General features: G+C 40.1%; 1 protein-coding gene across 9 annotated transcripts in view; it reads right to left on the bottom strand.

Annotated features, from left to right (window-relative positions):
* The window catches only part of STAG2 (stromal antigen 2), a 136,475-nt gene extending 110,208 nt beyond the window's left edge, over positions 1–26,267 (bottom strand). The window contains exons 1-2 of one of the 9 annotated variants that reach the window (XM_041740539.1): positions 24,154–24,268; positions 23,729–23,859 (exon numbers count right to left, since the gene is read on the bottom strand). The gene's annotated coding sequence lies outside the window, so the exon portion shown is untranslated. The other 8 variants (XM_041740544.1, XM_041740541.1, XM_041740537.1 and 5 more) reach the window with 8 other exon arrangements.
* Positions 26,268–26,799: the final 532 nt, after the last annotated feature.

The following is a 26,799-nucleotide window of genomic DNA, read 5'->3' as shown; positions in this document are numbered from 1 at the left end:
TCGTAAGATTCCAACTTAAATTTGCTTGGCTCTAAGGCTTATGTTTTTTCCACTATGCCAAGATACCTCAAAATACACACAAATATTTTGGGAAGCCATTCTCCATTACAAGTATACACAAGAACCAGAAAACTATTAAGAAAACCAAATACCTTTGTTAATCAGCCAGCCAATTCATTCAGTAGCATATATATCTCCAAGATCAAAGACATAGATGATTACAAACAATATAGAAAAAATCAGGAGAACTGGATTGCAATTCTGGCACATTAGCTTTATAATGTTAAATTATTTCATAATTTATATATATGAGATTAAGAGTCCTTAAAGCTTCTTCCTGACCTAAAATTCTACAGTTCTAAAGAACACAGAACCAGGAAACAAGACACACGTTCTAGAGTTTATTTTACCAAATTTAGTTGTGTGACCTTGAGCCACGTTTGGCACCTCTGAAAGGCTAACTCCTCCTTCATAAAGCAGCCTAAATACCACAAGACTTCCATCTCCCTAAAGGATTATTATGACAGAGTGCAAGTGCTATGTAAACTCTACAATGCACTAAAACTATGGTGGACTCATCACTACTGTTACACTTGATTAACACACATAATGAGCAGCGCTTTGGAATTTGTTATTAGGTAATATGTTCAACATTGGAGAATACAAAACAAGCAAACACCTCCCCTCCCCTCAATCCTCCTACAAGATGGTGGCAAAAAAGCAATATAGTTTCTAACTACTCTTTTGTTAACTGCTTCAGATTTCTTTTCCACAACTTGCAAAAGAAACAAAGTTTGGAAATACACCAAATCAAATACTTAAGAGCAAAAGCTTGTCATAACTTGTGAAGATAAAACTGATCAGAAAAAAATATGCTAATAGCCATAACTCAGATAATGGACTCAGACATAGTTACATACAGCACAACATTTATTGATGAACTTTGGAGACTTTCCTAGCCTTACTTCTAATTTCTTGTATTCTATAGTAATACTAAGAAGCCCCTCAGATCTCAAAACTTCTTCCACTTCTCAAACTGATTTAAACAAAAAGCAAAAAACCCTGAGTGATTTCTAAGAGTTCAGAAGTTGTTGGCAAATTGAACACCAATAAAAAATTTATTATAAAAAATAAATAAATAAATAAATAAATAAATAAATAAATAAAAGTAAAAGTTCAGAAGTTACATTCACAACTAGACCTGAATTTATTTCTAAATAACTTACCAGTATCCGGATAAATTACCATTATTTTTTTAAGTAGGTTCCAGGCCCAATGTGGGGCTCAAACTCACAATCCTGAGATCAAGTGTCACATATCCTACCAATTGAGCCCCAAGTATCTAGATAAATTACTAAATAAGTTATTCATTCAACAACTAGTTTTTTAAGATTTTATTTATTTGAAAGAGAGAGGAAGAGGGGGAGGGAGGGGGAAGGGGGGAGAGAGAGAGAGAGAGAGAGAGAGAAAGAGAGAGAGAGAGACCAAGCAGGGACCAGGGAAAGGCAGAAGCAGGACCCCCGCTGAGCAGGGAGCCCAATGTAGGACTTGATCCCAGGAATCTGGGATCAGGACCTGACCCAAAGGCACCCACTTAACTGACTGAGCCACCCAGGCACCCCTCAATAAATATTCCTTGAGTATCTACTATGCACCAGGCACTGTCAGAGCCACCAAGGTTACAGCATTAAACTACAAAGTCCCTGTTCCATGGTGTTTAAATTCTAATAGGAGGAAGAGACCACAAAGAAAGAAAATACCAAGCAGTGGTAAAAGATACCATGAAAACAAAGTGATTGTGTTGAGAGGGGAGCATGGCTCCATTCACTACATTTAAGCATAAGGTAACATGTACATGTATGATCATTTTAACTAAAACTATAAATACAATTTATGTTCCTAACTAAAATAAATCTATAGAATGTTTGAAAATTAACTATTCGGGCAACCCGGGTGGCTCAGCGGTTTAGTGCCACCTTCAGTCCAGGGTGTGATCCTGGAGACCCGGGATCCCACGTCAGGCTTCCTGCACGGAGCCTGCTTCTCCCTCTGCCTGTGTCTCTGCCTCTCTCTCTCTCTGTGTGTCTTTTATAAATAAATAAAATCTTTAAAAAAATTAACTATTCGAGGGACACCTGGATAGCTCAGTGGTTGAGTGTCTGCCTTCGGCTCAGGGTGTGGTCCCGGTCCAGGGATCGAGTCCCGAATCAGGCTTCCTGTGAGGAACCTGCTTTTTCTCCCTCTATGTCTCTGCCCCTCTCTGTGTGTCTCTCATGAATAAATAAAATCTTTAAAAAGAAAAAAAAGAAAATTAACCCTTCTATATTTCCATTTGCCCCAGACCTTAAAATTTTCACTACAAAGTTGCTAGCACAGGGGCACCTGGCTGGCTCAGTCCATACATAGAGCATGCAACCCTTGACTCAGGGTCCTGAGTTTAAGCCCTACATTGGGTATAGAGCTTACTCAAAAAAAAAAAAAAAATTGCGGGCACCTGGGTGGTTCAGTTGGTTGAGCACACAACTCTTGATTTTGGCTCAGGTCATGGTCTCAGGGTCCTGAGATGGAGCCCACAACAGGCTCTGCACTCAGCGTGGCATCTGCTTCAGTTTCTCTCTCCCTCTCCCCATACTCACATTCTCTCTAAAGATTTTTTTTAAGTTGCCAGTGCATCTTTAATTACTTCAAAGTTAGATGGTCCAGAACATTCTCAGGTATCCTAAAGAAAGAAGGGTATGTTTTTACATTGGTTTCACAATGCCTCAGCACTGACAAATTCTCAATAGGGAAGTCTATGGACTTTCCTCCAGGAAGTAGTCTATGGACTACCACCTGACATAACCATAAATGCAATCATGTAATTATTTTTTCAATCATGTCACTTTTTATAAGAATGTCTAAAAGCCAATTTTAGTTTATTTACCCTGCTCATGACTAAAAATAAGCATTACTATCAAAAAGCAGGCAGAACTAATAAAAACTTAATTTCACTGTATGTTTCACTGTTAAAAAGATTACACGGCAGTAAGAAAAAAATCTGGGCTTTTCCCCTTGGTTCTCATACTCTATTTACATACAGCTCCTCTACAACACAGCTACTTTAATACAGTTCATCTACAAACTGTCCACTGAATACAACTTAGTACTATTGAACAAGAGGATGGATAGATTATTGCAGATTTCCTAAGTAATTGCTGCTTGTATACTGAAATGAACTAAAAACACAAAGCAAACATTACAAAAGAATACACCGATAGAATTTAAAATAATTAGATACATCTACTTAATACTAAGAACCATCACTACCAGTAATTAACCAGAAACTATATACTTGTAATTAAAAAGCCCTCAGATAAAACTAAGTGTTATCTGTCACATTCAAAATACCTTGCTCAAAAATAAGAGGAAATGTTCCTTCTAGCTAATAAAGAAACACAAATTAAAGGCATCTGAGACATCAATGGCAAAACTGCTTAAAACGGTATCTCCAAACCAGGGATAACATAGTTATTACCATACATCACAGCAACAGAAGCACTGTTAGGTGGATACAACCCTACTGGTAAACAATCTTCAGTTACTTAGAGATTTTAAAAGTTCACACTGATTAACAGCATGATCCCACTGCTGGACATAATTAGGAAAAAAACCCACAAAACTACTCATAGAAGCAGTGCCTTCATTCTAAAATAGAGGGGGAAAAGACACACAAATGTCAGCAAGAAAATTATTAGGTAGTTCATGGTATGGCACAAAAAAGGCAAAAGTTCATCATGTTGTATACCTAAAACAAATATAGTATTGTATGTCAAATATAACTCTAATTCTTTTAAAAAGTAGGGCAGCCTGGGTGGCTCAGCGGTTTAGCGCCACCTTTAGCCCCCCAGGGCATGATCCTGGAGACCCAGGATCGAGTCCCACGTCGGGCTCCCTGCATGGAGCCTGCTTCTCCCTCTGCCTGTGTCTCTGCCTCTCTCTCTCTCTCTCTCTCTCTCATGAATAAATAAAATATTTTTAAAAGAATTTATTAAAAAAGATAAAAAGATGAAAGTATATATAGATAAATTGGTTCTGAGCCCCAATTCTAATGTGTTTCTTCCCACAGAGCACTAAGAAATTCTCCAGACACCAGCTGGGTGTCCTACAATTCAACTCAATTCTGACACTTATCTACCTCGAGATAGCATCAGATTCCACAGGTTAAGGGTTCAGTTCTACAAGACTGCCGTCGTCACCACCACCACCTTCTGCCACCAATTGCAAGCCCAGGTCACTTGTGCTTCTGACAATGGGCTACATACTGGAGATTTCCATGACTGCCTCCTTAGACTTCAGAGGACAGTTGCAAGTTCAGGTTGTCACCTTCTAACTGGCTATAAATCAAGAGGTTCCTAAGACCCTCCCCTCAGGCTCAATTAATTTGCTGGAGCAGTTCACAGAACTCAGAGAAATCTTTTACTTCCTAGATCACCCATTTATTATAAAATGATACAAATTCCCAGGAACAGCTAGATGGAAGAGACACATAAAGCAATATACAGAGAAAGTTTACCTGCCCACCCAGAGCTCACCACTCCCCAAACCTCCAGGTGTTCACAACCTGAAAGCTCTCAGAACCCCGGCTTTTGTGTCTTTATGAGGGCTTCATTACAGAGGCATTATTGATTAAATCACCAGCCACGGGTGACTGAATTCCATATCCAGCCCCTCTCTCCACTCCCCACAGGGTTGGCACCACTGGCAACCAACCATCCCCATCCTCAAATGCTTTCCAACAGTAACCTTGTTAACATAATTAAAGTCACCTTAATCTCTCAACAGGAAATTCCAAGGGTTTTAAGAAGCTTTGTGCCAGGAATGGGGTCAAAAACCAAATTTACATATTTCTTATAAATCACAGTATCACAATACCCCTACCTCATATTGTAGTTAAAAATAAATTCCAGGCATTAACTTTCTTAATTTGAAAAAAGGCAGAAAATATTTCCATGTGGTGGCGTGGGGAGTGGGGTGCTGAAGGGGATTATATCGGAATATGGAAAAGCATTTGATGTTCTGTATTCTTCTAACAATATATACATTACAACCATATAAAAAATACACATGGTACTCTGTACTTGCCCTTTTTACCACTTAACATACCCATTAGAGCTGCTTATTTAGTACCTTTCATCCCCAGTACACCAAATTCTTTGAGGGCAAGGGCCCAGCTCATTGCTTTATCACCAGTGCTTATTAGTACAGTGCCTGCCACATACTAGACACTCAAATATTTGTGGAGCAATTGTACTTCTGGGTATATACAAAAAAGAACTGAAAGTAGGGGCTCAAAAAATATTTGTATACCCATATTCATAGCAGTATTCACAATAGCCAAAAGGTGGAAGCAACCCAAATGTCCATCATGGATGAATGAACTTTGTGTTATATACATACAATGGAATATCATTCAGCCTTCAAAGGGAAGGAAATTCTGACACATACTAAAACAGATGAACCTTGAAAACATTATGTCAAGTGAAATAAGTCAGTCACAAAGGGACATATATTCTATGCTTCCTCTTTTATAAGGTCCCTAGAAATAGCCCTAGAAATAGTCAAATACATAGACACAAAGGAGAACACTGGTTTATCGGGGACTGTTTGAGGACAGAGGTGAGATAGGAAGTTGTTTAATGGGTACAGAGTTTCATTATGAGATGATGAAACAATGCTGGAGATAGATGGTGGTAATGTTTGCACAACAATGAATAATACCACTGAACTGTACACTTGAAATGGTAAAAGTTTACCAAAATTTTAAAAATTAAATATTTTTAGAAGAAAGCACTAGAATTACTGGTAGTTTTCAAGATCGATAACAATTAATCTTTGTAATATTATCCCAAGAAGCAGAAAAGTGAGATTTTATAAAATACTCATGTTTGGCATTATTTCTACCCAAGATAACTTTTCCACAAAACCTAAAGAAAACTGAAGTGGTTACCTACACACTTTATTTCACATAGAAGTACAGAGGGAAGATAGAAAAAACAGACTCCAACAAATCCAATCATAATTATCATAAGTGCTTTGCAGAGGACATCAAATTGCAGTGTACTAATACCATTCACATATTTAAGGACAATTAATTCTTTCGATTATCCACACTAACATAAATGTTTCATAAAAAATAATTCCAAGGAATTTTTTGGTTGACCTTTTAGAAAGCAGTAAGCAAGATATGCCCTCCCTTCTTGTCCTAGACCACTTCCCAGCTTAGTCTTATTCTTGGTAACCTAGAAGAAGAACCCAACTCCCAAGAGATGCCACAAAGAAAACAATCTACATAAGGATAATCATTGATTATATCAGCTTTAAAGATAATTTCAACTTGACATAAATTCGAACATATTTTTATATTGTATACAATAAAGCATCTCCCAGAGAAGAGAACATGCCATCTGGCTTCTTTTCAAATTCAGACACTTAGGGGTTTTATTCTACATTTTTGGAGATTTTCTCCTATCTGCCTGACCACTCTCTATAAATGGTCCTACTTCTTCCTCCTGTCCAACAATGAAGTTTTCACCCTTGACCCTCTGATCCACTTTATAAGTTCTCCCCTTTAAAAGCCAATTTACTCTATGCATAGGAATCTCTAACATGTATCTCCTGCTTTTCTATCTGTTGAACTCTGGTTGCATAATATCAGCTTAAGGTTGAAGTATCTAAAATCTAATTTTTGGGACACCTGGGTGGCTCAGTGGTTAAGTGTCTGCCTTTGGCTCAAGGCGTGATCCTGGAGTCCTAGGATAGAATCCCACATTGGGCTCCCTGCATGGAGCCTGTTTCTCCCTCTGCCTATGTCTCTGCCTCTCTCTGTGTGTCCCTCATGAATAAATAAATATTTTTTAAATAAAATATTTTTTAAAAATAAAATAAAATCTAATTTGTTTCTCTCTCCAAAATCAGCTACCATTTAAATGCAAGAGCATAGTACAATATTATGGCTACTGTGTTCCAACTACATAAATTATTGCAAGAAATTTTTCAAGTAGAAAGAAAGAGGTATGCATTCCAGATCATAAAATAATGACTTATGTATGTACTATCAAAATATTAAACGAAAACATCTTTATTAAAAGTTTCAATACATAGCAGTTTTTAAAACACACATGTATATCTGTAATATACATATGTTGTATGTATGTTATTTCCTACTAAATCATAAGTGACAAAGCTAGGAATCCTCCTGTCTGAAGCCAACTCCCTACTTCACATCTAGCTCCATACTATACTCATTACAAATACACTATAAAAGCTCAATGAACAAATCTTTAGGCAAAATGAGGGGATTGAAAGTTAAGACAGTACGAAGAAGCTGGAAAGCCGACCCCTATGGATAGACAAAAGGCTTCACAGAACCTAGAAACTTAGCTGAGTGCACATACTCCTCCTGGAATTGAAAGCAATTCATGAGAAAAAAGGCTAAAAATTGTAACACAAGGCTTTGCTACCTCCCTCTCACCCCAAAACAGGCCCAAGCACATGCCACAGCATTTCTCTATTCCACGGAATTTCCATCTTGTTCCATCAAGAGTAAATCAGTTTAGGGAGCCTGGGTGGCTGAGTCGCTTAAGCATCTGCCTTCAGCTCAGGTCATGATCCCAGGGTCCTGGGATGGAGTCCCACTTCAGGCACCCTACTCTTGGGGAGTCTGCTTCTCCTTCTTCTGCCCTCCCCCTTGCTCATGATCTCGATCTCTCTCTCTCTCTCCAATAAATAAAATCTTTTTTAAAAAAATCCATGTAATTCAAGATCAGCTTCCAAATAGTCTAGTGAGTCTCATAATACCAGAGTAAGGAGGAAAGTGAATGCTGGAGGCAAAGGATATTATTTTATATAACCTGACCAAGGAATGCTTCGCTGAAAGGCTAATTACTTGAAAAAATATCCTGAAGACACGAGGAACCAAGCCAGGCAGAGGGACTAGCAAATACAAAGGCCCTGAGGTAGGAAGCAAATTATTCAGGCAAACTACTTAATTTCTTTAGGACTCGGTTTTCCAATCTCTAAACTGAATATATAACATCCCCTACACCACAAAAGAAGTAAAGGTAGTAACATATATTACATCAAGGATCTGACATGTGGAATGTACTCAATAAATGAGAATATTACAGTTATCTGGGCGCCTATCCTGCCAGCAGAAACCTCAACATATTGTTCAGCACACAGAAAACACTCAGAAAAAAATAGTTTATATAATCCCCCTAACAACATAAAGCAGATGGGATTATACCTATTTTACAGTTGGGAAACCTGAGAATCAGAAATTTGCCCAATCCTCTGTTGACCCCTAAAATTCCTATAGGGATAAACAAACACACTCTACAATTGAAGAGAGGACTTAAAATAATACACTTCTAAGATGAGGAAACTATTCATATTACTGTCAACTAATTAGCAGTATGGTGCTACATGTAGTGTCAAGAACATGAACTCTATAGTCAGACTGCCTGGGTTCACATCAAATGGTCCTAAAATAGTCCTTGGGCAAATTTACATTTTTGCTCTGCACCTCTGTTTCCTCAACTGTTAACAGGAAATAATAATAGTACCTACTTCACAGGGCTTTTGAACCCCACAAAAACCTCTGCTCAGCGAGGGAGCCTGCTTCTCACTGCCTGCCACTCCGCCTACTTGTGTGCTCTCTCCCCCTCTCTGTCAAATAAATAAAATCTTTAAAAAAAAAAGATTTAAAAAGGAAATCATGAAAACGTTTCTAATTCCTACGGAAAATTCTAAAAATCATAAAGATACTGGAAGTGGAAAAGCAGCAAAAAAAATGGGAGACAGGAGAAAATGAAAAACAAACACACCACCACAAAATGGCATCATAATGTTGCCTGGACTTACACCAATTTACCTGAACAGATTGTTCCTATTAGTATTATTGTCCCTTTTTTGTAAGATTTTATTTACTCCATGAGGGACACGGAGAGGCAGACACAGGCAGAGGGAGAAGCAGGCTCCCCACAGGGACCCCAATGCAGGACTCAATCCCACGACCCCAGGATCATGACCTGAGCCAAAGGCAGCCGCTTAACCACCAAGACACCCAGGTGCCCCAGTATTATTGTCCTTGAATAAGAACACTAGTAGGGAGACATATGCCAACAATGCTTTGGATAAAATGTTATAAAATGTTATTTCACAGGTTATAACAAGTTTAATCGCTAAAAATGAATTCAGATGTCATATTACTGAGGCTTAAAACAAGTAGAATATAACAAACTTTATCATCTTTCTCCCATCCAACCCTCTTGTAGGTGTTACTTGATGCTTACTACAAAATATGAAACATCACACGTAACTTCAACTGAGAATGATTTATCCTCTATCAGCTACTGGTAGAAAATAAACCTCTTTGGGCACCTGGGTAAATCAGTGGGTTAACTGTCTGACTCTTGATTTTGGCTCAGGTCATGATCTCAGGGTTGTGGGATAGAGTGGCTGTGAGTTGGTCTCCATGCTCACCGAGGAGTCGGCTTCAGATATTTTCTCTCTCCCTATCCCTCTGCCCCTCCTCCCACTCCGTCTCTCAAAAAAATCTTAAAAAAATAAAAATAAAAAAAGAGGGGCACCTGGGTGGCTCAGTTGATTAAGTATCTGCCTTCAGCTTAGGACATGATCTCAAGGTCTGGGGATTGAGCGCCCCTCTCCCCTGTCCCCCATCAGGCTCCCTGCTCAATGGAGGATCTGCTTCTCCCTCTGCCACTCCCCCTGCTTGTGGGGGCCCACACTTTCTCTCTAATAAATAAAATCTTTCTTTAAAAAAACTTTCTCCTAAAATCAAAAGCACAAGAAACAGAGTATTTGGCTGGCTCAGTTGGTAGAGCAAGCAACTCTTGATCTTAGGGGTCATGAGTTCAAGCCCCACATCAGTAGAATTTACTTAAAAAAACACACACACATAGGGGTGCCTGGGTGGCTCAGTGGGTTAAGCGTCTGCCTTTGGCTCAGGTCATGATCTTGGGGGTCCTGGGATTGAGACCTACAAGGAGCCCCACATTAGGCTCCCTGCTCAGCAGTGAGTCTGCGTCTCCCTCTCCCTCTGCCCCTCCCTCCCACTCATGCTCCCGTGCTTGCTCCCTCTTTCTCAAATAAATATTAAAAAAAGAAAAAGAAAAACAAGAAACAACGTGTTAGCAAGGATGTGAAGAAAAAGAAGTCCTTAATTGTTGGTAGGAATGGAAACCGGTGCAGCCACTGTAGAAAATAGTATAGAGGTTCCTCAAAACACTAAAAATAGAATTGCCATATGATCCAGTAATTCCACTACTGGGTATTTACCCAAAGAATACAAAAACACTAATTGGAAAAGATATATGCACCTCTATGTTTACTGCAGCATTATTTCCAATAGCCAAGATAAGGAAGCAACCAAGTGTCCATCAATAGATGAATGGATAAAGTATGTGGTGGAGGGGCACATGGCTGGTTCAGTGAGTGGAGCTGTGTGACTCTTGATCTTGGGGTTGAGTTTGAGCTCCATGATGCGTGTAGAGATTACTTAAAAATTAAATTAAATTTAGGGCAGCCTGGGTGGCCCAGTGGTTTAGCGCCACCTTCATCCCAGGGCATGACCCTGGAGACCCAGGATAGAGTCCCATGTCAGGCTCCCTGCATGGAGCCTGCTTCTCCCTCTGCCTGTGTCTCTGCCTTTCTGTGTGTGTCTCTCATGAATAAATAAATAAAATCTTTTTTTAAAAAAATTAATTTAAAAAAATATATAGTGTATATATATAATGAAACATTAGTCATAAAGAATGAAATCTTGCTGGGGCACCTGGGTGGCTCAGCTGGTTAAGTGTCTGCCTTTGGTTCAGGTCATGATCCCTGGGTCCTGGGATCAAACTCCAGGTCCTGGGATCAAGCCCCACATCCAGCTCTCTGCTCAGCAGGGAGCCTGCTTCTCCCTCTCCCTCTGCCTGTGGCTTTGCCTGTGGCTTTGCCTACTCACTGCGCGCTGCTCTCTCTCTATCAAATCAATCAATCAATCAATCTTTGGAGGAGAAAAAAAAGGAATGAAATCTTACCATTTGCAACATGGATGGATCTAGAGCGTATAATGCTAAGTGAAGTCATTCAGAAAAGACAAATACCGTAAGTTCACTCATATGTAAAACTTAAGAAACAAAACAAATGAAGAAAAAAAGAGAAACAAAAAAAAAGACTTTTTAAATATAGAGAACAAACATATGGTTACCAGAGGGGAGGTGGGTGAGGGGTTGGGTTAAATAGATGAAGGGACTTAAGAGTACATTTATTGTGATGCGCACTGAGTAATGTATAAAATTGTTGACTCATTATATTATACACCTGAAACTAACATAACACTGCATGTTAATTATGTTGAAATTAAAAAATAAACTTATGGCCACCTGGGTGGCTGTCAGTTAAGCTTCTCACTCTTGATTTTGGCTCAGGTCATGATGTCAGAGTCATGAAATCAAGCCCCTCATCAGGCTTTGCACTCACAGTGGAGTCTGCTTGTCTCTCTGTTCCTACCTCTGCTCACGCTCTGTCTCTGTCTCTAAAAGAAATAAGACCTTTAAAAAAATAAAAAAGAATTTCAGTGTCCTTTTAATTCTCAAAGTAGAAAAAGCCTTTCTCCTACTGAAGTTCCAAAAGTCCTGTGACTACTTTGAGAAGTTTAACTTTCTCTCAGTCTCAATAATTTAGGATTATTGTCTCCTTTTAAAAAAAAAGTTTAAAAAAATTTTTTTATTTATATTTGAAGTGGGCTCCATGCCCAACCTGGAGCTTGAATACACGACCTCAAGATCAAAAGTCACATGCTCCACAGACTGAACCAGCGTGACATCCCACTCCTTTATTTTAAAAACTCTATGCCTAATGTGGGGCTTGAACTCATGACCCTGAAATGGAGTCACAATCCCTCATCTAATCCAGCCAGACATCCCAATTATTGTCTCCTTTTATTCTCTTTCCCAAAAAAAGTTATCACTACAAAATCTATAAATCACCCCACTGGGAGGCAGTGTATCTCTATGTAAAGAAGTAGCTAGAATTGGATGGAATTGGAATCAAAAGTAGGCTCTGCCACTTACTAGCTGAGTGAACTTGGGCAAGTCACTTAACTATTCTGCAATCACAGTAAATGAAAATACTATCAACTCCATACAGGATTATTTAAGAAATAAAAAAGTCAGTGTTAGGGAACATACTACAACTTGCCCTGTAGTAGATGCTGTAAATGATATAGATACAAACTTAAAGTTTATCATTATTGCAAAGCCAACTAGAGGAAATTAATTACTTCTTTTCTAACACACTCTTTAATATGAATATTAACAATGTAATTATAATGCAGGATTAAATTTCTAGAAAACCTAAGGTTTTAATTCAATTATCATTTGAGAATCTGTTTAACATACTACATGGCACAAGGATTCAAAATCATAAACACTGGTCTGAAAAAATTAATAATCTACTTATAAGAGACAAATGGGATATTCACCAATATTGTACATTAAACACTATATTTACAAACACACAAATAATTACCTTTCATGTTAGATTTGCTATTTTTATACAGCAACCTGGATACCTGTGTTTCGGTGTAACTTCAAAAGTTTAGGAAATAATTTCCCACTAAAGAATCTTTTTTTAATACAACCCATATTGTCCAAATAATCCCTCTGCATTTTTCAAGTACACTTAGAACATTCAAATATGAATGCAAGTACTGAATATTCCTCAGTGAATAGTAGCACTTTATGCATTGATATTTAATCAAAACTCAAAAAGTACATATACACAGAGCTGGAAAAATCCATTTGTCATTGACAAATGACAAATTTGCTTTTCAAAAACATACCTTCATGCTTCAGCTTCCCTGCCAACCATGGCTACCACCACTTCCTCAATTCTCCTGCCAGGAATAAAGTCTGAGGAATGTCTTTTGGCCTGAAAGAGTAGTGGAAACAGGGAGGGATATATCCCAAAGGAAAAATATTATGGCTTTGCTAATATTTCCTACATTTTCTCTTATTTCTTTAGTGTAAAAGGGAAATTCTCAAAGGTTCACGTTCCTAACTATCTTTAATACTATTTCTTTAAACCACAAAAAAGGCCTTTTCTAGTAAGAGGATATTAACCATGTTCTTCTTTGTAGTAACATTCTAGTTGCCACAAAGTTTGCAAATTAGATACAAGACAGTAGACACATAGGTGAGTGTGGAAAAATTCTTGCTTTTGAATAAGGGGGAAAAGATTAGAGATCCAAGAAAAGAGGATATTGTACAACACCCTCCTGAAATGAGAATACTTCAAATATATCAAACATGATCATTATATATATAACATATAGAGAATGAATTTGATGAGTATCATATGCTGCTACAAAGACATTTCAAGGTAATACTCTAACAAAGAATTCAAAGTCAAAAAGTTAAATACAAACATGTATTACTTTAAATACCTATTTTTAAAGTTTACTTATCTTTAAGCAATCTCTACACCCAACATGGGGCTCAAACTCACAACCCTGAGATCAAAAGTTGCATGCTCTTCCAACTGAGCCAGTCAGGCACCCCAAAATTCCTATTTAAAAGCAAGCATTTGGGCAGCCCGGGTGGCTCAGCGGTTTAACACTGCCTTCGGCCCAGGGCCTGATCCTGGAGACCCAGGGTCGAGTCTCATGTGGGGCTCCCTGCATGGAGCCTGCTTCTCCCTCTGCCTCTCTCTCTCTCTCTCTCTCTCTCTCTCTCTCTCTCTTTTTCTCTGTCTCTCATGAATAAGTAATATCTTTTAAGAAAATAAATGCAGAGAAAAGAGAGAGAGAGAGACAGACAGACAGAAGGAGAAGCAGGCTCCATGCAGGGAGCCCAACATGGGACTCAATCCCGGGTCCCCAGGATTTCGCTCTGAGCTGAAGGCAGACGCGCTAAACCACTGAGCCACCCAGGCATCCCTAAAAGCAAGCATTTAGAATGTGAAATAAAGACATACAGGATTGCCATTTAACAGTAATTGTCAATTGCCTCTTTTGCTTTTACACAAAATCATAACAGCATTTAAAAGATCTTAACTTTTAGATAATAGTAACTGGTTTTAGGGGACGATCATGGGCTCTTTTAATTTCATTAATAACCACCAAACATTCCAAGACTACACTTATAGTCTTCAATTGTTACTTCCCCCAAAAGATTTTCAATGCAGTCCTTAAAAATACCGGTTACCAGGGGCACCTGGCTGGCTCAGTCAGTAGAGCATGTGACTCTTGATCTCCGTGTTATTGCGTTCAAGCCCCACGTTGGGTGTGGAAATTACTTAAAAATAAAATCTTAGGGACGCCTGGATGGCTCACCAGTTGAGCATCTGCCTTTGGCTCAGGGCATGATCCTAGAGTCCTAGGATCGAGTCCCACATTGGGCTCCCTGCATGGAGCCTGCTTCTCTCTCTGCCTGTGTCTCTGCCTCTCTCTTTCTCTCTCTCTCTCATGAATAAATAAAATCTTTAAAAAAATAAAATCTTAAAATACTTGTCACTATTCTCAAATTAAGGACACCGTATCAAAAACAACTGCACTAATGGCTACTGATTCTACCCTAACAGTCTTTATATATAGTAATCCCAGTATGTAGTGTGTTTTAAGTGGTTTTTTTTTAACCCCTTTGGGGTGATAAAGCCCAACTGTCAATGTTACCTGAGGACAGGGACTATGTAATCTAGTTGACCATTATATACCCTATCTCTGTAGGCACTTTAAGTACCAGCCAGTAACAATGAATCCTTTTGAGAACCTGAAGAAACACACATTTTGTGCATAATTTGATAGGATTCTCACATCCTTACCCTATGAGCCCTAGATTAAAAATTAGCTATAGCTTTTTAAAATGCCAACTGTTATTAATCTCATATAATAAACCAAATCCACAAAAAATAATCTTTTGTCTACCAGGGACTATGTGGCCCACAAATCTGGTCAGAAATGCAAACCCCCCACTTCCAATTTCATGATGGCTTTAATGAACTAACGAAAAGGCTTTAAAAATTAAGCAGACCTACTTAATAACCTCACAGTTGTTTATAAAATACTGACACCAACAAAACCTCCAAAAGTGAACTAGCTAGGGGATGAAAAAAGAACACACACAAATTCCTCAAGGGAGTATTAAAATAGCCAAAAAACAACCAAGTATGAAAAAACTTAAAGTCCTCTTAAGATCAGCTCTCTAATGGGGCACCTGGGTGGCTTCATTTGTTAAACATCTGCCTTAGGCTCAGATCAGGATCCCAGGGTCCTGCTTCTCCCTCGCCCTCTGCCACTCCCCGTTTGTGCGCTCATATAAATAATCTTAAAAATTATTATATTTTTAAAAAGGTCAGCTCTCTAACACCCCCAATAAAAAAAAGCAAGGGGGGACGCATGGATGGCTCAGCGGTTTAGCACCGCCTTCAGCCCAGGACATGATCCTGGGGACCCGGGATCTAGTCCCATGTCGGGCTCCCTGCATGAAGCCTGCTTCTCCCTCTACCTGTGTGTGTGTGTGTGTCTCTCTCTCTCTCTCTTTCTCTCTCATGAATAAATAAAATCTTTAATTTTTTAATAAAATAAATTTTAAAAAGGAAGGGATCTTTAGTTTACAGTATCTGAGATTATGACAAAATCATTTCTCCAAATGTTTGAATTCATCTACAGTAATCATTTTTGGGGAGTGGGATGTACCACAAATAAATGGGTGGGAATATAAGGCAGCTACATAAGTCACCAAAAATAAAAGAGAACTATTAATTTTATGAAAAGACATTTCAATCTCTTCAAGACTTAATTCTTCAGTTTAACTTCAAGTAAATATCTAAACCATACCTTTTTCTTCCTAACACCACAAAATTATTTTCAGTTTTCTTATCAGAAGAGATTTTCCACAAAAGAGCCCCCCAAAAAAGAGCATACAGTTAACATTTCTTCCCAAGAAAACAGTAAGGAGAGTCTGAATAATACTAAGGAAAACACAGATGTGGATGTAAATAGTAAAAGTAAGTTATCTTGGTTTTTTTCTTTTATTTCAGTGGACCTCAGTAGTTTTTCAACAGTATCTCAAAAGTCCAGTCACTTGAAAAAGCCAACTGGAATTTCTACTAGGTGGAATTTAAAACACACTGTCGGGATCCCTGGGTGGCTCAGCGGTTTAGTTTAGCACCTGTCTTTGGCCCAGGGCGCAATCCCCAGGATCGCGTCCCACGTCGGACTCCCGGCACGGAGCCTGTCTCTCCCTCTGCCTGTGTCTTTGCCTCTCTCTCTATCATAAATAAATAAAATATTTTAATAAACTAATTAATTAATTTTAGTAAAATACACTGTCTCTTTTATCTTACTATCAACCCCACACCAAGAGAAATTCCTCCAAGAGTAAAAATAACCTCTCGGAATATGGCCATTTAAAGTCATTTAAATCATTTTCACATCCAAATAAACTGTAGGGGTTGCAAATCCCTTCCTACCACTTACTAATTCGGCAAGGTGCTCGGCTTCCCTATGCCTTGGTTTCCTCCTGAAAAATAGGATATTAATTAGGGACATCATAAATCCTTATCTCTCTGGACAGTCCGAGTTTATACTGCTATCCGAGAATGCCATCCAGTTAGTTAGTATCCCCTTTCATTCTCAAAAGTATCCTGGTCTGGGGCAGCCCAAACCAGCGGTTTAGCGCCGCCTGCAGCCTAGGGCCTGATCCTGGAGTCCAGGGATCAAGTCCCAAGTCGGGCTCCCTGTGGGGAGCCTGCTTGCTTCTCCCTCTGCCTGTGTCTCTGCCTCTCTCTGTGTGTCTCTCATGAATAAATAAATAAAATCTTTTAAAAAAAAAGTATCCTGGTTTGAGCAACAAATCAAATGGTAACGGGTAATAGGGTTATGAAGATTGAGGTAATATGTGTAAAGCATTTGTAACAGTGTCTGAGAGTAAGAGTTCAGTTAGTGTTAACTATTGCTAATGTTAGTCACTGTCAAGTACTTTTAATAAAAACTTTTTAATCATATAATGAGTTCCTACAATATTCCTTTTTACAATTAAAAGTATACATTTAAATTCATACATTCAAGTTTTTGAAACTAAGTATCACTAACTGCTTGAAATCAACACTAACCAATTTATCCCAAGATGGCAACATTACCAATTGCATTCACATTTTATCATGAGTAAGTTTTAGGAGAGGCGATATTAAGGTTACTGACAGGAAAGTAACTGAAAAGTAAAACTGCTTAACACCAAACCAAGTCCCTTAATAGTCTAGCAGCCTTTCTAATCCAGGGTTCCACAATGTTAACCAGAGAACTCAAAATTATTTGAGTGACAATTTCCTGAATTCTCCCCTCTTCAAGAATGGTACAAAATTAGTATCTTTCTAGATACACAGGAGAGAAACTAACTCACTACATACAATGGATGCCTTGGGGCATAATTCTGTTGTAGAACACCAGGGTCTTGTTATTCTTGGGAGTACAAATGGGGAAATATGGATGAAAAGACTCAATATTGAACAAAGAATCTGGGTAGAAGACTGCATCACTGGAAAAATTATTTCCCACAGACTGAAGCTTAAGGGAATAATTAACATAAAATACATAAATTTGACTCGTGGCTATGAAAAGCATTATACATCCTCATCTCCACTAATTTATCATAGGCCAGCTATCCAACATCTAGCAGTCGTTCAGATAAGAGAAGTTCTAGTTATTGTTTATGAAAAGTAGGAAGGAAAAAGAGGAAAACCAAAGAAAGCGGAGACCAAGATTCTAACCAATGATCAATAATGAACCTACTAATAATCCAGGACACCATATTAACTATTACACAATTAGAACAAGAAAATTTAATGAAGTCAAAAGATGAACTAGAATAGAAATTAGAAGCAAACAGATATTAACACTTACAAGGAAACAGAATATTTTTAAGGTACCACTAAATAACAACAAAGGGACGCCTGGGTGGCTCAGCGGTTTAGTGCCGCCTTCAGCCCAGAGCATGACCCTGGAGACCCAGGATCGGGATCGGGATCAGAATCGAGTCCCACATCAGGCTCACTGCATGGAGCCTGCTTCTCCCTCTCTCTCTCTCATGAATAAATGAATAAATAATCCTAAAAGAAATAACTAAATCCCCTTACAGAATCAGCCAGAGCAGTGAATTAGAAAATTCTCCGAAATTTTTATTTCAAATCTAACCACTCAATAAACAAGCTGAATGACTGGGGAACTATTCTTAGACACTTAGCCTACATAGAACGCAAGGGAAAAAATTCAGTGAAACCACTCTACCATAGTATGACCCACCCGCCCCAAAAAAAAAAAAAAATCAAGAATACAATTCAACATATTATTGCACAAACTTTTGGATAATGAGCACACAGAAAACTAAAGCTCCAATTTATTTCAACTACATTTTAGTGTAAAACACAATTTAGACCTTTCATCAGGCAGCAACTCCTCTAACCCTGTGTAAAAATCTGCATTTACCTTGTACTACATATGAAAAAAACTTTACTTTGTAATATTAAAACGATGTATGCTTTCTGGTGACAGATAACCCAAGACCTAAACTGTTTAGTTGAGGGAAACTAGTGAGCTTTAACAAAAAGAAAAGTGCCAAAGTTTTGAGTCCAAATTAGAGTGTGATTCAGACTGTCAATTATTATCATGTGACAAGTCATTTATTCTCTGAGAGCCACAATTTCCCCATCTGTAAAATGATGATAACCACCTATCCTGCAAGGTAGCAGAGAAGATTAAACAATAAATGTTAAAACACAGTTACTGCCATTCAAAAGTAACTCAAACTAAATTAACAGTTTGTTTCTTAGAATACCTCAGGATTCAACAAGTTATAGGTCAAACCAATGTTACGCACACAAAAAAAGTGTAAACAGGACTTACTTTACCCCTTCTAACAGTCTGACAACATTAAAAAGGAAATTTACCTTTGAGTTTATTAGATTATCCAGAGATTATAGAAATCTCTCTAGTTGGTGTCATCAATCCTAATAATGTATTTTTCAATTAAATAAAAAAGAACAGCATTAACATTATTCACTATTCTTCCCTTTGGAGGAATGGGGAGTGTAAAATAATTTCAATAATCTCTTGACTAACCATATGCGAAGACTTCTTGTTTTCTTCTGGCTAGTATCAAAGACCTAACTATAGCAAGCATACATTAGGAACACAGTTCAGGTAGCAGATTACCACAGCTGCTAAAGAGATTTTTTTTTAATGCACATATTCAAAAATGAAGACTCCACAAGCAACACCGCTTACACTCAAGAAATATAAAATTTGGTTCGATTAAATGCAAAGCAGGCACCTCAGGAGATGTAAAAAAAATCTGACAATTTTTTTTCTCACATTATCTTTGCCAAACAGAAAGAACATGCAATAACCACCGCTCATGACAGCCGAAGATACAGAGGAAATATTATACAGGGACAGTACTGAACCACAAATTAAAAGTCCTATGCATGTATCAAATGTAGAAAACTACAAAAGGAAAATGTAAAGAATTTTAAAAATAGCCTAGACCCTTAAAGTTTCTTTATTCTCCAAAGATTAATCATATTTCAGTATATACTGATACCCATAGCTAGATGGGACTCTTTCCTTTGCTAAACTCCCCAACTTCCAAAATAGGTATATAATAGTGCTCCACTGTACAATGAACTGTCACCTCAATTATTTGAATAATCTAATAGCAATTTCAAAGTGCTAATACAAGACCAGATTGCTGTTTTTCAACATGTGAGGCACAAAAGTCACAACATTAAAGAGATGTGAACCTTATCCTAAGATATACTGAATAGATTACTGTGCCCTAAATTTAATGTAAATTTTAAACTCAGAAGTTAACTTGCAGCATCAAAAACTGGAGTCTTCCATGTATTATAAAGAACCCAAAGCAAAAAGAAAACGCTATTCACTGTTTACTCCCTTCCCACACATGACTGTGGGTGGCATCAGTTAAACATGCAGAATATTAAGCACTACTAAACCGTCCAAGGCATATTTTCACATCTAACACTATATTCCCAAAAGATAATTTATTTGAGCCTGAGCCTGCTCCCCACCCCTCCCCACCCATTTTATTACATAGGTCCTCAGATAATTACCAGCTAATAAGGTAAAATAGAAAAAAGAAAATCATGAAAAAGAAATGTAGTATTTAATTTCATTAAAATTGTGAATGTTTGAGCTTTTAAAAAAAATCCTAACTAAATAGACTACAAGTTACCAAACTCATAATTTGTTGGCTTAGCAGTTTAGCTGTTGCCTTGCAGAATAAATTTGAAGCCACAATCCTCATCATCTATTTCAGATTATTTGCATACAAATAAAAAAATCAAAATTTGTAATCTGTCTTCTCATAACATTCTTCTAAAGCCAAAATGTTGAGTATGAATATACAGACTAATATTAACAATTACAAAATATCTGTTCCTAGACTACTGTGGAATTTTGTTTTAATAATGATGAGGGAACACACTTCACCAAATATTTAAAATATCCATTATTTTGGATTCCCTTTAGGACTCTGACATATATTCAAAAAATACATTCACAGGGGTAAAAAAGCCTGACACTGAGCAACACAAAACTGCAGAAAATAAGGCACTTACCTTCAAAGAATGTAGGAGCAATTCACAAATATACTAATTAAGGAAACTGAGGATTTTAATTGCAATGCACTTTTACTGTTGATGGGTAACAGAATGTCCTTTATAGAAAACATCAGAATATTTTACGTATTGGTCTTTAACTACAGCACCAAATCCTTAAAAGTAAGGAATGGGACTTAACTCATTTTAAAAAAACATTCATTTTCATATCAGTCAAAAAAAAAAAAGAACCCACCCCACCCCCACTGCCAGTCTCTGATACCTTAGAATGCTAGTTATTTCACAGTTGGAAAGAATGGCTAATAAGTACATTTCTTTTTCCAACCCTAGTCTCTACCCATTCATTAAACACCAAATACTGAAACTGAATTCAACTCCTACCTCTATCTTCCTACCAGGAATGCGCCCTAGGGCACCCGAATCCCTTCCACTGTCACTTACTGCAACTGCCAAAGCCCCTCCTATTAATAGTAAATCCCTTTCATACTGACTCACTGTAACTCCAACTTAATGAAATAGACAACAAGCAGAATTAACAAAATTTGAGAATGGAATTTTCCTGTTTTCAAAGGCTTAAAAAAGAAACTAAAAGTTGACCACATTCAGACTAAGTTACAAACATTTAAAGTTCAACCAATTTGTAAGAACTTACATTGCTTATTCTATATTGGTTCAATTCAAATATTTTTTTTGAAGTTTGTGTATCCGGCATTGTGTAAGTACTTATACACAAGGCCAAGTTTTCCACACTGATAACTGACATGTAAATACAAACTTATGTCATCAGCCAGAATTCCAAGACAATTTGAAATCTTTAAATTTTTTTAATTATGGAAATTTTCAAGTACACACAAAAAAGTAGAATAATGGTACAATGAGCTCTCCTCTAGTCATCATCCATCTACAATCAACTCAAGGCCACTTTTGTTTCATCTCTACCACCCACCTCTCCCTCCTCTAATTATCTTAAGAAAATAATTAGTAATTACTAAGTACACTGAGAAAAATCTGAAGATATGAAAGTATCAAAGACTAACAAGAAGTCAAGAATTTAGCAATGTAACTGGCACCCTATACAACTACTTGTTAGGTGGGAAATTTAAGAATTCAGTTAAAAAAACAATGAGATAGCCATCTTTAAGAATTTGAAGAGCGTCCATAAGATCCAAAGGGCACATTTAAAATATCTACAAGGATAAAAAGGAATATGTGATAAAAATGAACTTAAATATCTGCGATTAGCTTGGATATAGCACCTAGGCTCAAAACGAAAAAAAAAACAGACTATTTAACATAATGTATCATAAAATTACAATTCAACCACTTGAAAAACCGCTGAACACTTAATGCCTTAACTGGTCCTTCTGATCCCTAATTATAGATTGATATCAATGTAACAAGAAAACCAGGCATTTTAACGTAAGTGGTTTAAAATGTTCAAAATTAACCCCACCGCTCATTGGAAAATATATGAAAGCAAGTCCAAACTACCTGAATTGTATGTCATTAAACAGAAATGTATCCACTTTCCGGGGCCGGTTTTTTTTTTTTTTTAATAAGTTCACATATACCCTGAAACGCAACGCGCTAGGCTACAGATAGAATTAGAAGACCGCCTCCTGCTCTTGCTCCTAACCAATACGCAGAGAGAGAAGGTTGGCAGGAAAGTGCTGCGAGGACAGTAACAAACACCAGCAGCTCCCGAGCAGGCCCTGCTAGAGCCAGGAATGACGCACTTCGGTAACCCGACTCTTTCTCCCCTCCACCCCCGCCCCCAGCAGCGGTGCTGACACCGCCAACAGCCCGGAGTAGGAAAAAAGACAACAGAAAAAAGGCAGAGGTTGGACCGCACCAGGTTTCATCAAGAAACCTCGATTATTCCTCTTTCGACACTAACCACTAGGACTAAACAGGAAAAGAAGCTTCGTGCTTAAGCAAGTCCCATCATGGTGGTTTAAGAGTCACTAAATTAAGCTGATAATGAGTCCAATCCACAGAGACAAATACAGGGTGTGGCTGCCGTGAAATACGGCGATCCGTGGGAGAAAAGGGGTATGGAATTTACACTCCAGTACGAGGGGAAGATGGGGCTTTACCGGGGGAGGGGGGACGGCCCGCGCATTTTAAGGAACCATTTCAAAGCAACACAAGCTTTTCGTTTACTTAAACCTAATCCCACAGATCAAAAGTTTCTAATAGATATATCGTGTAAACTGTAAATAACCATTTAATCAAACGCCGTGACCCTCAATTAAGAAACTACATCCAAGAGAAAGGAGGAGGGAGAGGGAAGGGAGGGGTGGTAGGCAACAACATATAAAACATTTCTAGGCCACGGAGGAGAAAGTCTCACAAACCGGATGAAACTACTAATGCAATATTAAAAATTAAAGGTGAACACTGCAGCACGAAAAATCTCACGATAAAAACCATTACAGTTCAGGATTAAAAATAAAATGACATATACACCAAGGGAGAGCGGAAACTAAATGTCGAAAGTACAGTGGCTTATAAAAAACTAAAGGCAAAACAAGACCTTCTGGCGACGAAAAAAAAAAAAAGAGGCAGAAATCAACAATACGTTTACGAATGTAGGCCAGAAGAAAATGGGAACGGGGCTCAAAGTTTTGCGGAACTACTTGATGCTGTTTCCCACACCTTCTCTCTCCCATGGCCCATCAGACCCTTTTCGTGCTAAAATTGCCGTCCACAGATCACCGGGTACGCGAGAGAAGAAAAAAGAAAGTCAACCCCAAGCAAGAATAAAAGTGTGGAGGGAAAAAGCAGAAGCTGCCTACCTGGGGCAAGGATCAGCTCAGTTCGTGCCTTGAGAAAGACAGTGCGGGTGGGGGTGGGAACGAAAAGCAGCACTAAAACTAAAACAAAAGTGGCGCCAAAACCCCCCAACAAACAGCCTTCCACTCCCGCCCTTCCCCCCCTCCTCCCATGCCAGGCAGGCAGGGCCCCCTTCGGGGCAAGGTCTGCACGCGGGGGCCAATACCGCCAGACCCCAGCCTATTTATAAAATTGTTGCCCGAAGAAAACTGACCGAAGTCGGGCCTCGGAAGGGATGGAGAGATCGATGCCAATCGCTTTCCCAAGCAGTTCCCCCACCACGCGCTGGAGATGATGGGGCGGGGGAGAAGCAGAGGGGCCCGTCACATGAATGTTGTTCCCTCTCTAGGAAGGGAGGAAGAGAGGGAGGGAGCGAAGGGAGGGAGGAAAGGAAAGAGGGGAAGGGAGAAGGGAGGGGGCACGAGGGAGGGGTGTGATCAGAGTAGATTTTCCCTCGCCTCCCTCGGTCCGAGGCCCAAATATACACAACTGAGCCTCCGCTTCTCCCCTCCCCCCTAGGTTCCCAGCACCACCATTTTGCTCTCTTCCTTCCCCTCACCACGATACCGCGCTCTCCCCCACCCCAGCCACGGCCTCCCCGGCTTTCCTCCCCCGACTACGGCTCGCACCCCACCCCACCTCCAGCTTGGGCTCTCCCAGGCTTAAGAGCCTGCCGGAGAAAAGGCACCTAAATCTAATGCTACACAGAGAAGCGGAGCCTCCATCTTGCGCTGCTCCGCGTTCTCCATTTTGGGCCACCCATGGGGGGGGGGTCTCCGTGGAGGCCCCGAGGGAGAGTTGGGCGAGGGAAGGAAGAGAAAATCTTCAGCGAGGGTAGTCGAAAAGAAGAGTCGTGCAGTAGAAAGCCACTCTAGGAGTAGGAGGTAGGGAGGAAGGGGGGCTGGAAGTTCCTTGGTAGTGTTGAGGTAGCCACTTGGGGGGAGAAGGCAGAAACAAGGGGTGGGGGTTACGCGGGGACGGGGAGGCTTCTCCCGGTCTTGACTTAGCCACCCGCTCCACGGCTGGCCCCGGTGGGGGCAAAGGGAGTAGGGGGGAAATTAAATGGCAACAGAGTGCCCATTCTCTTTCCCTCCCAACTCCTCTCTCGCGCCCTATTTCAACCATACACACCTCACAGTGGGCCCCGCGCCCTCCGGGTGCCCCTCCAAACTTCTAGAAGCTTCGCCTCCGCCATTTTATAACTTACCTCCCCCCTCAGCGTACACAGAGGCAGCAACGAGACTGTTCGCCTCCCCCACTCCTCCTTCCTTCTTTCTCAGGCCGGGGGCTTCTTCACCCCTGGGCTGGTACAAGATATTTTCCCCTTCCTCTTCTTTACACCCTCGAATTCTACTCAGGGACGGAAGCTCCCGCGGTTCTAGAGCGGTGGGGGGTTTTGAAAGTGGCGGTCGGATCCGGCGGGTTTTTTTTTTTCTTTTTTTTTTTTCTTTTTTTTTTTTTTTTTTTTTTTTTTTTGGTGGCGCTTCGGGATTGTTTGGGGTGTTCGCTCTTCGGCGACTTGGAGGCGAATGGAACGCGCAGGCGCCATCTGTCGGCCACGAACCCGCGCCCGGCTCCTGTTGGGAGGGAGCGGCATCTAGCGGCACAGCGCTGGCACTGCAGCGCTCGTCTCCCAGCGTCCTCCTCCCGATCGCCGACCAATCGCGGCCGACTGCCTCCCGGGTTCAGCGTCTCCGACGCCGCCTGCGAACGAGGCGCCCGCAGGGGCGCGCCGCCGAGTGGGGTAAACAAGGTGCCGTGCCCGCGCCTGACTTACTCATTCGTTTGGCAGCGCTTCCGCCGAGGACCGGAGCGGGCCGCGCTTCCTCTTTCTTTATGGGGGGTGGGGGGCCGAAAGGAGGTCGTTAGCAGTGTCCGGCGGAGCCCGGGGCCGTGGGAAATCGGAAGCCGGGCTCGCTCGGGACTCGTCCCCGGGCCCCTGCACCCCGCGCGAAGCCCGAGGTTGGCAGCCCCGTCGGGCATCACCCTTCCCCGTCCCCTCCTCCGACACGCCCCGGCGAGGGGCCTTCTGCCCTAGTGCCCGGACCCTCGCTCCCCCGCCGTCCCTACTCCTTGCCCCCAACGGAACTCAACTCGTGGAACTGGCACCTGATCCTAAGTGATTGACGGGGGTTGCTTCTGGAGTTTCTGTTTTGTTTTGTTTCCTTTTGGCTTCGGCTGTGAAGAGGAAGCAAGCCAATTCTCTACCAGAAGACCTGACACTGGAGGGGAAAAAATTTTTTTTTTCTTTACAGCCCACTATCCCCGTCTCCCAGAAAACGTGGTCTCTCTCTCTCTCTCTCTCTCTCTCTCTCAATCTCTCTCTCTCTCTCTCTCTCGGGTCTAGGACTTAAGGAACTGGGCTACTAGGCTAGGCCGGGCGCTCGACCAATTTATTCTCGACTCCCGGGGCGGGGGTGGGGGAGGAAGCGGGACAGAGCGAAGTGGAGGGAAATCGAAATTTGGGCTGAAGGAGTCGAGGGGGACTTACCCCGTTTTCCCCCGTCTTTGCTCACCTTCCCCGATTTTCCACCGTCTTCCTGGAAACGTGGGATCCGGCGGCCTTGCGACTTTCTTAAGAATTTTGGTTCCTTCTTATCCTCCCTCTTCACCCCTCCCCCAAGGTGTTTGAAGTGCGAAAGGACCCTTTACGCTCCTTTGACCCCCAGTTAACTCCAGTCTTTATCACCCTTTTTATTTTATTTTTGTGTTTGTTTGTTTGTCTGTTTCGAATCCAGCCTCGAGGACCTTTGACCAAGAGCTCTCTACGCGGGGAAGAAAAACTCGGGGAGGGCCTGTCCCCTCCGAAGCGCCGCTTTTCCTAGGACAGGAAGGAGTGACCTTTTACAGTGTCTCCATTGCTGTTATAGAAGTTCCTAGACTCATACGAAATTGTTTAGTTAAGAGCTCTCTGTTCCTCTTTTTAAAAAATTTTGGTTCGAATATTCCTTTAATATTAAATTAACTTTTAATTACAGGAACAGGAATAAATGTATTTAGTAACAAGACAAATTTTCCAAATGAGGAGAAACGAAAGCCCCGTGTAAATCGTGGAGATTTCACCCGATATCACCTCTAAAGTATTCCCAACGCAATACAATGATTAATCTCGGTCCTCAAATTATATTCCTTCCACGCCTGCTTTAGTTTCTCTCATTCTCTGTGCTTACTAGGTTTTTTCCCTGCAACTTTAAAAAAGAGTTACGGCATATTTAATCAGCGGAACAATAAAAGTTAAACAGAAACATCTAAATATCAATAATAAGAAATAAAATCCAAGACATT

Source organism: Vulpes lagopus, chromosome X (genome assembly GCF_018345385.1).
Source record: "Vulpes lagopus strain Blue_001 chromosome X, ASM1834538v1, whole genome shotgun sequence".
Classification (NCBI taxonomy): Eukaryota; Metazoa; Chordata; class Mammalia; order Carnivora; family Canidae; genus Vulpes; species Vulpes lagopus.
This window is presented reverse-complemented; position numbering and strand designations above follow the sequence as displayed.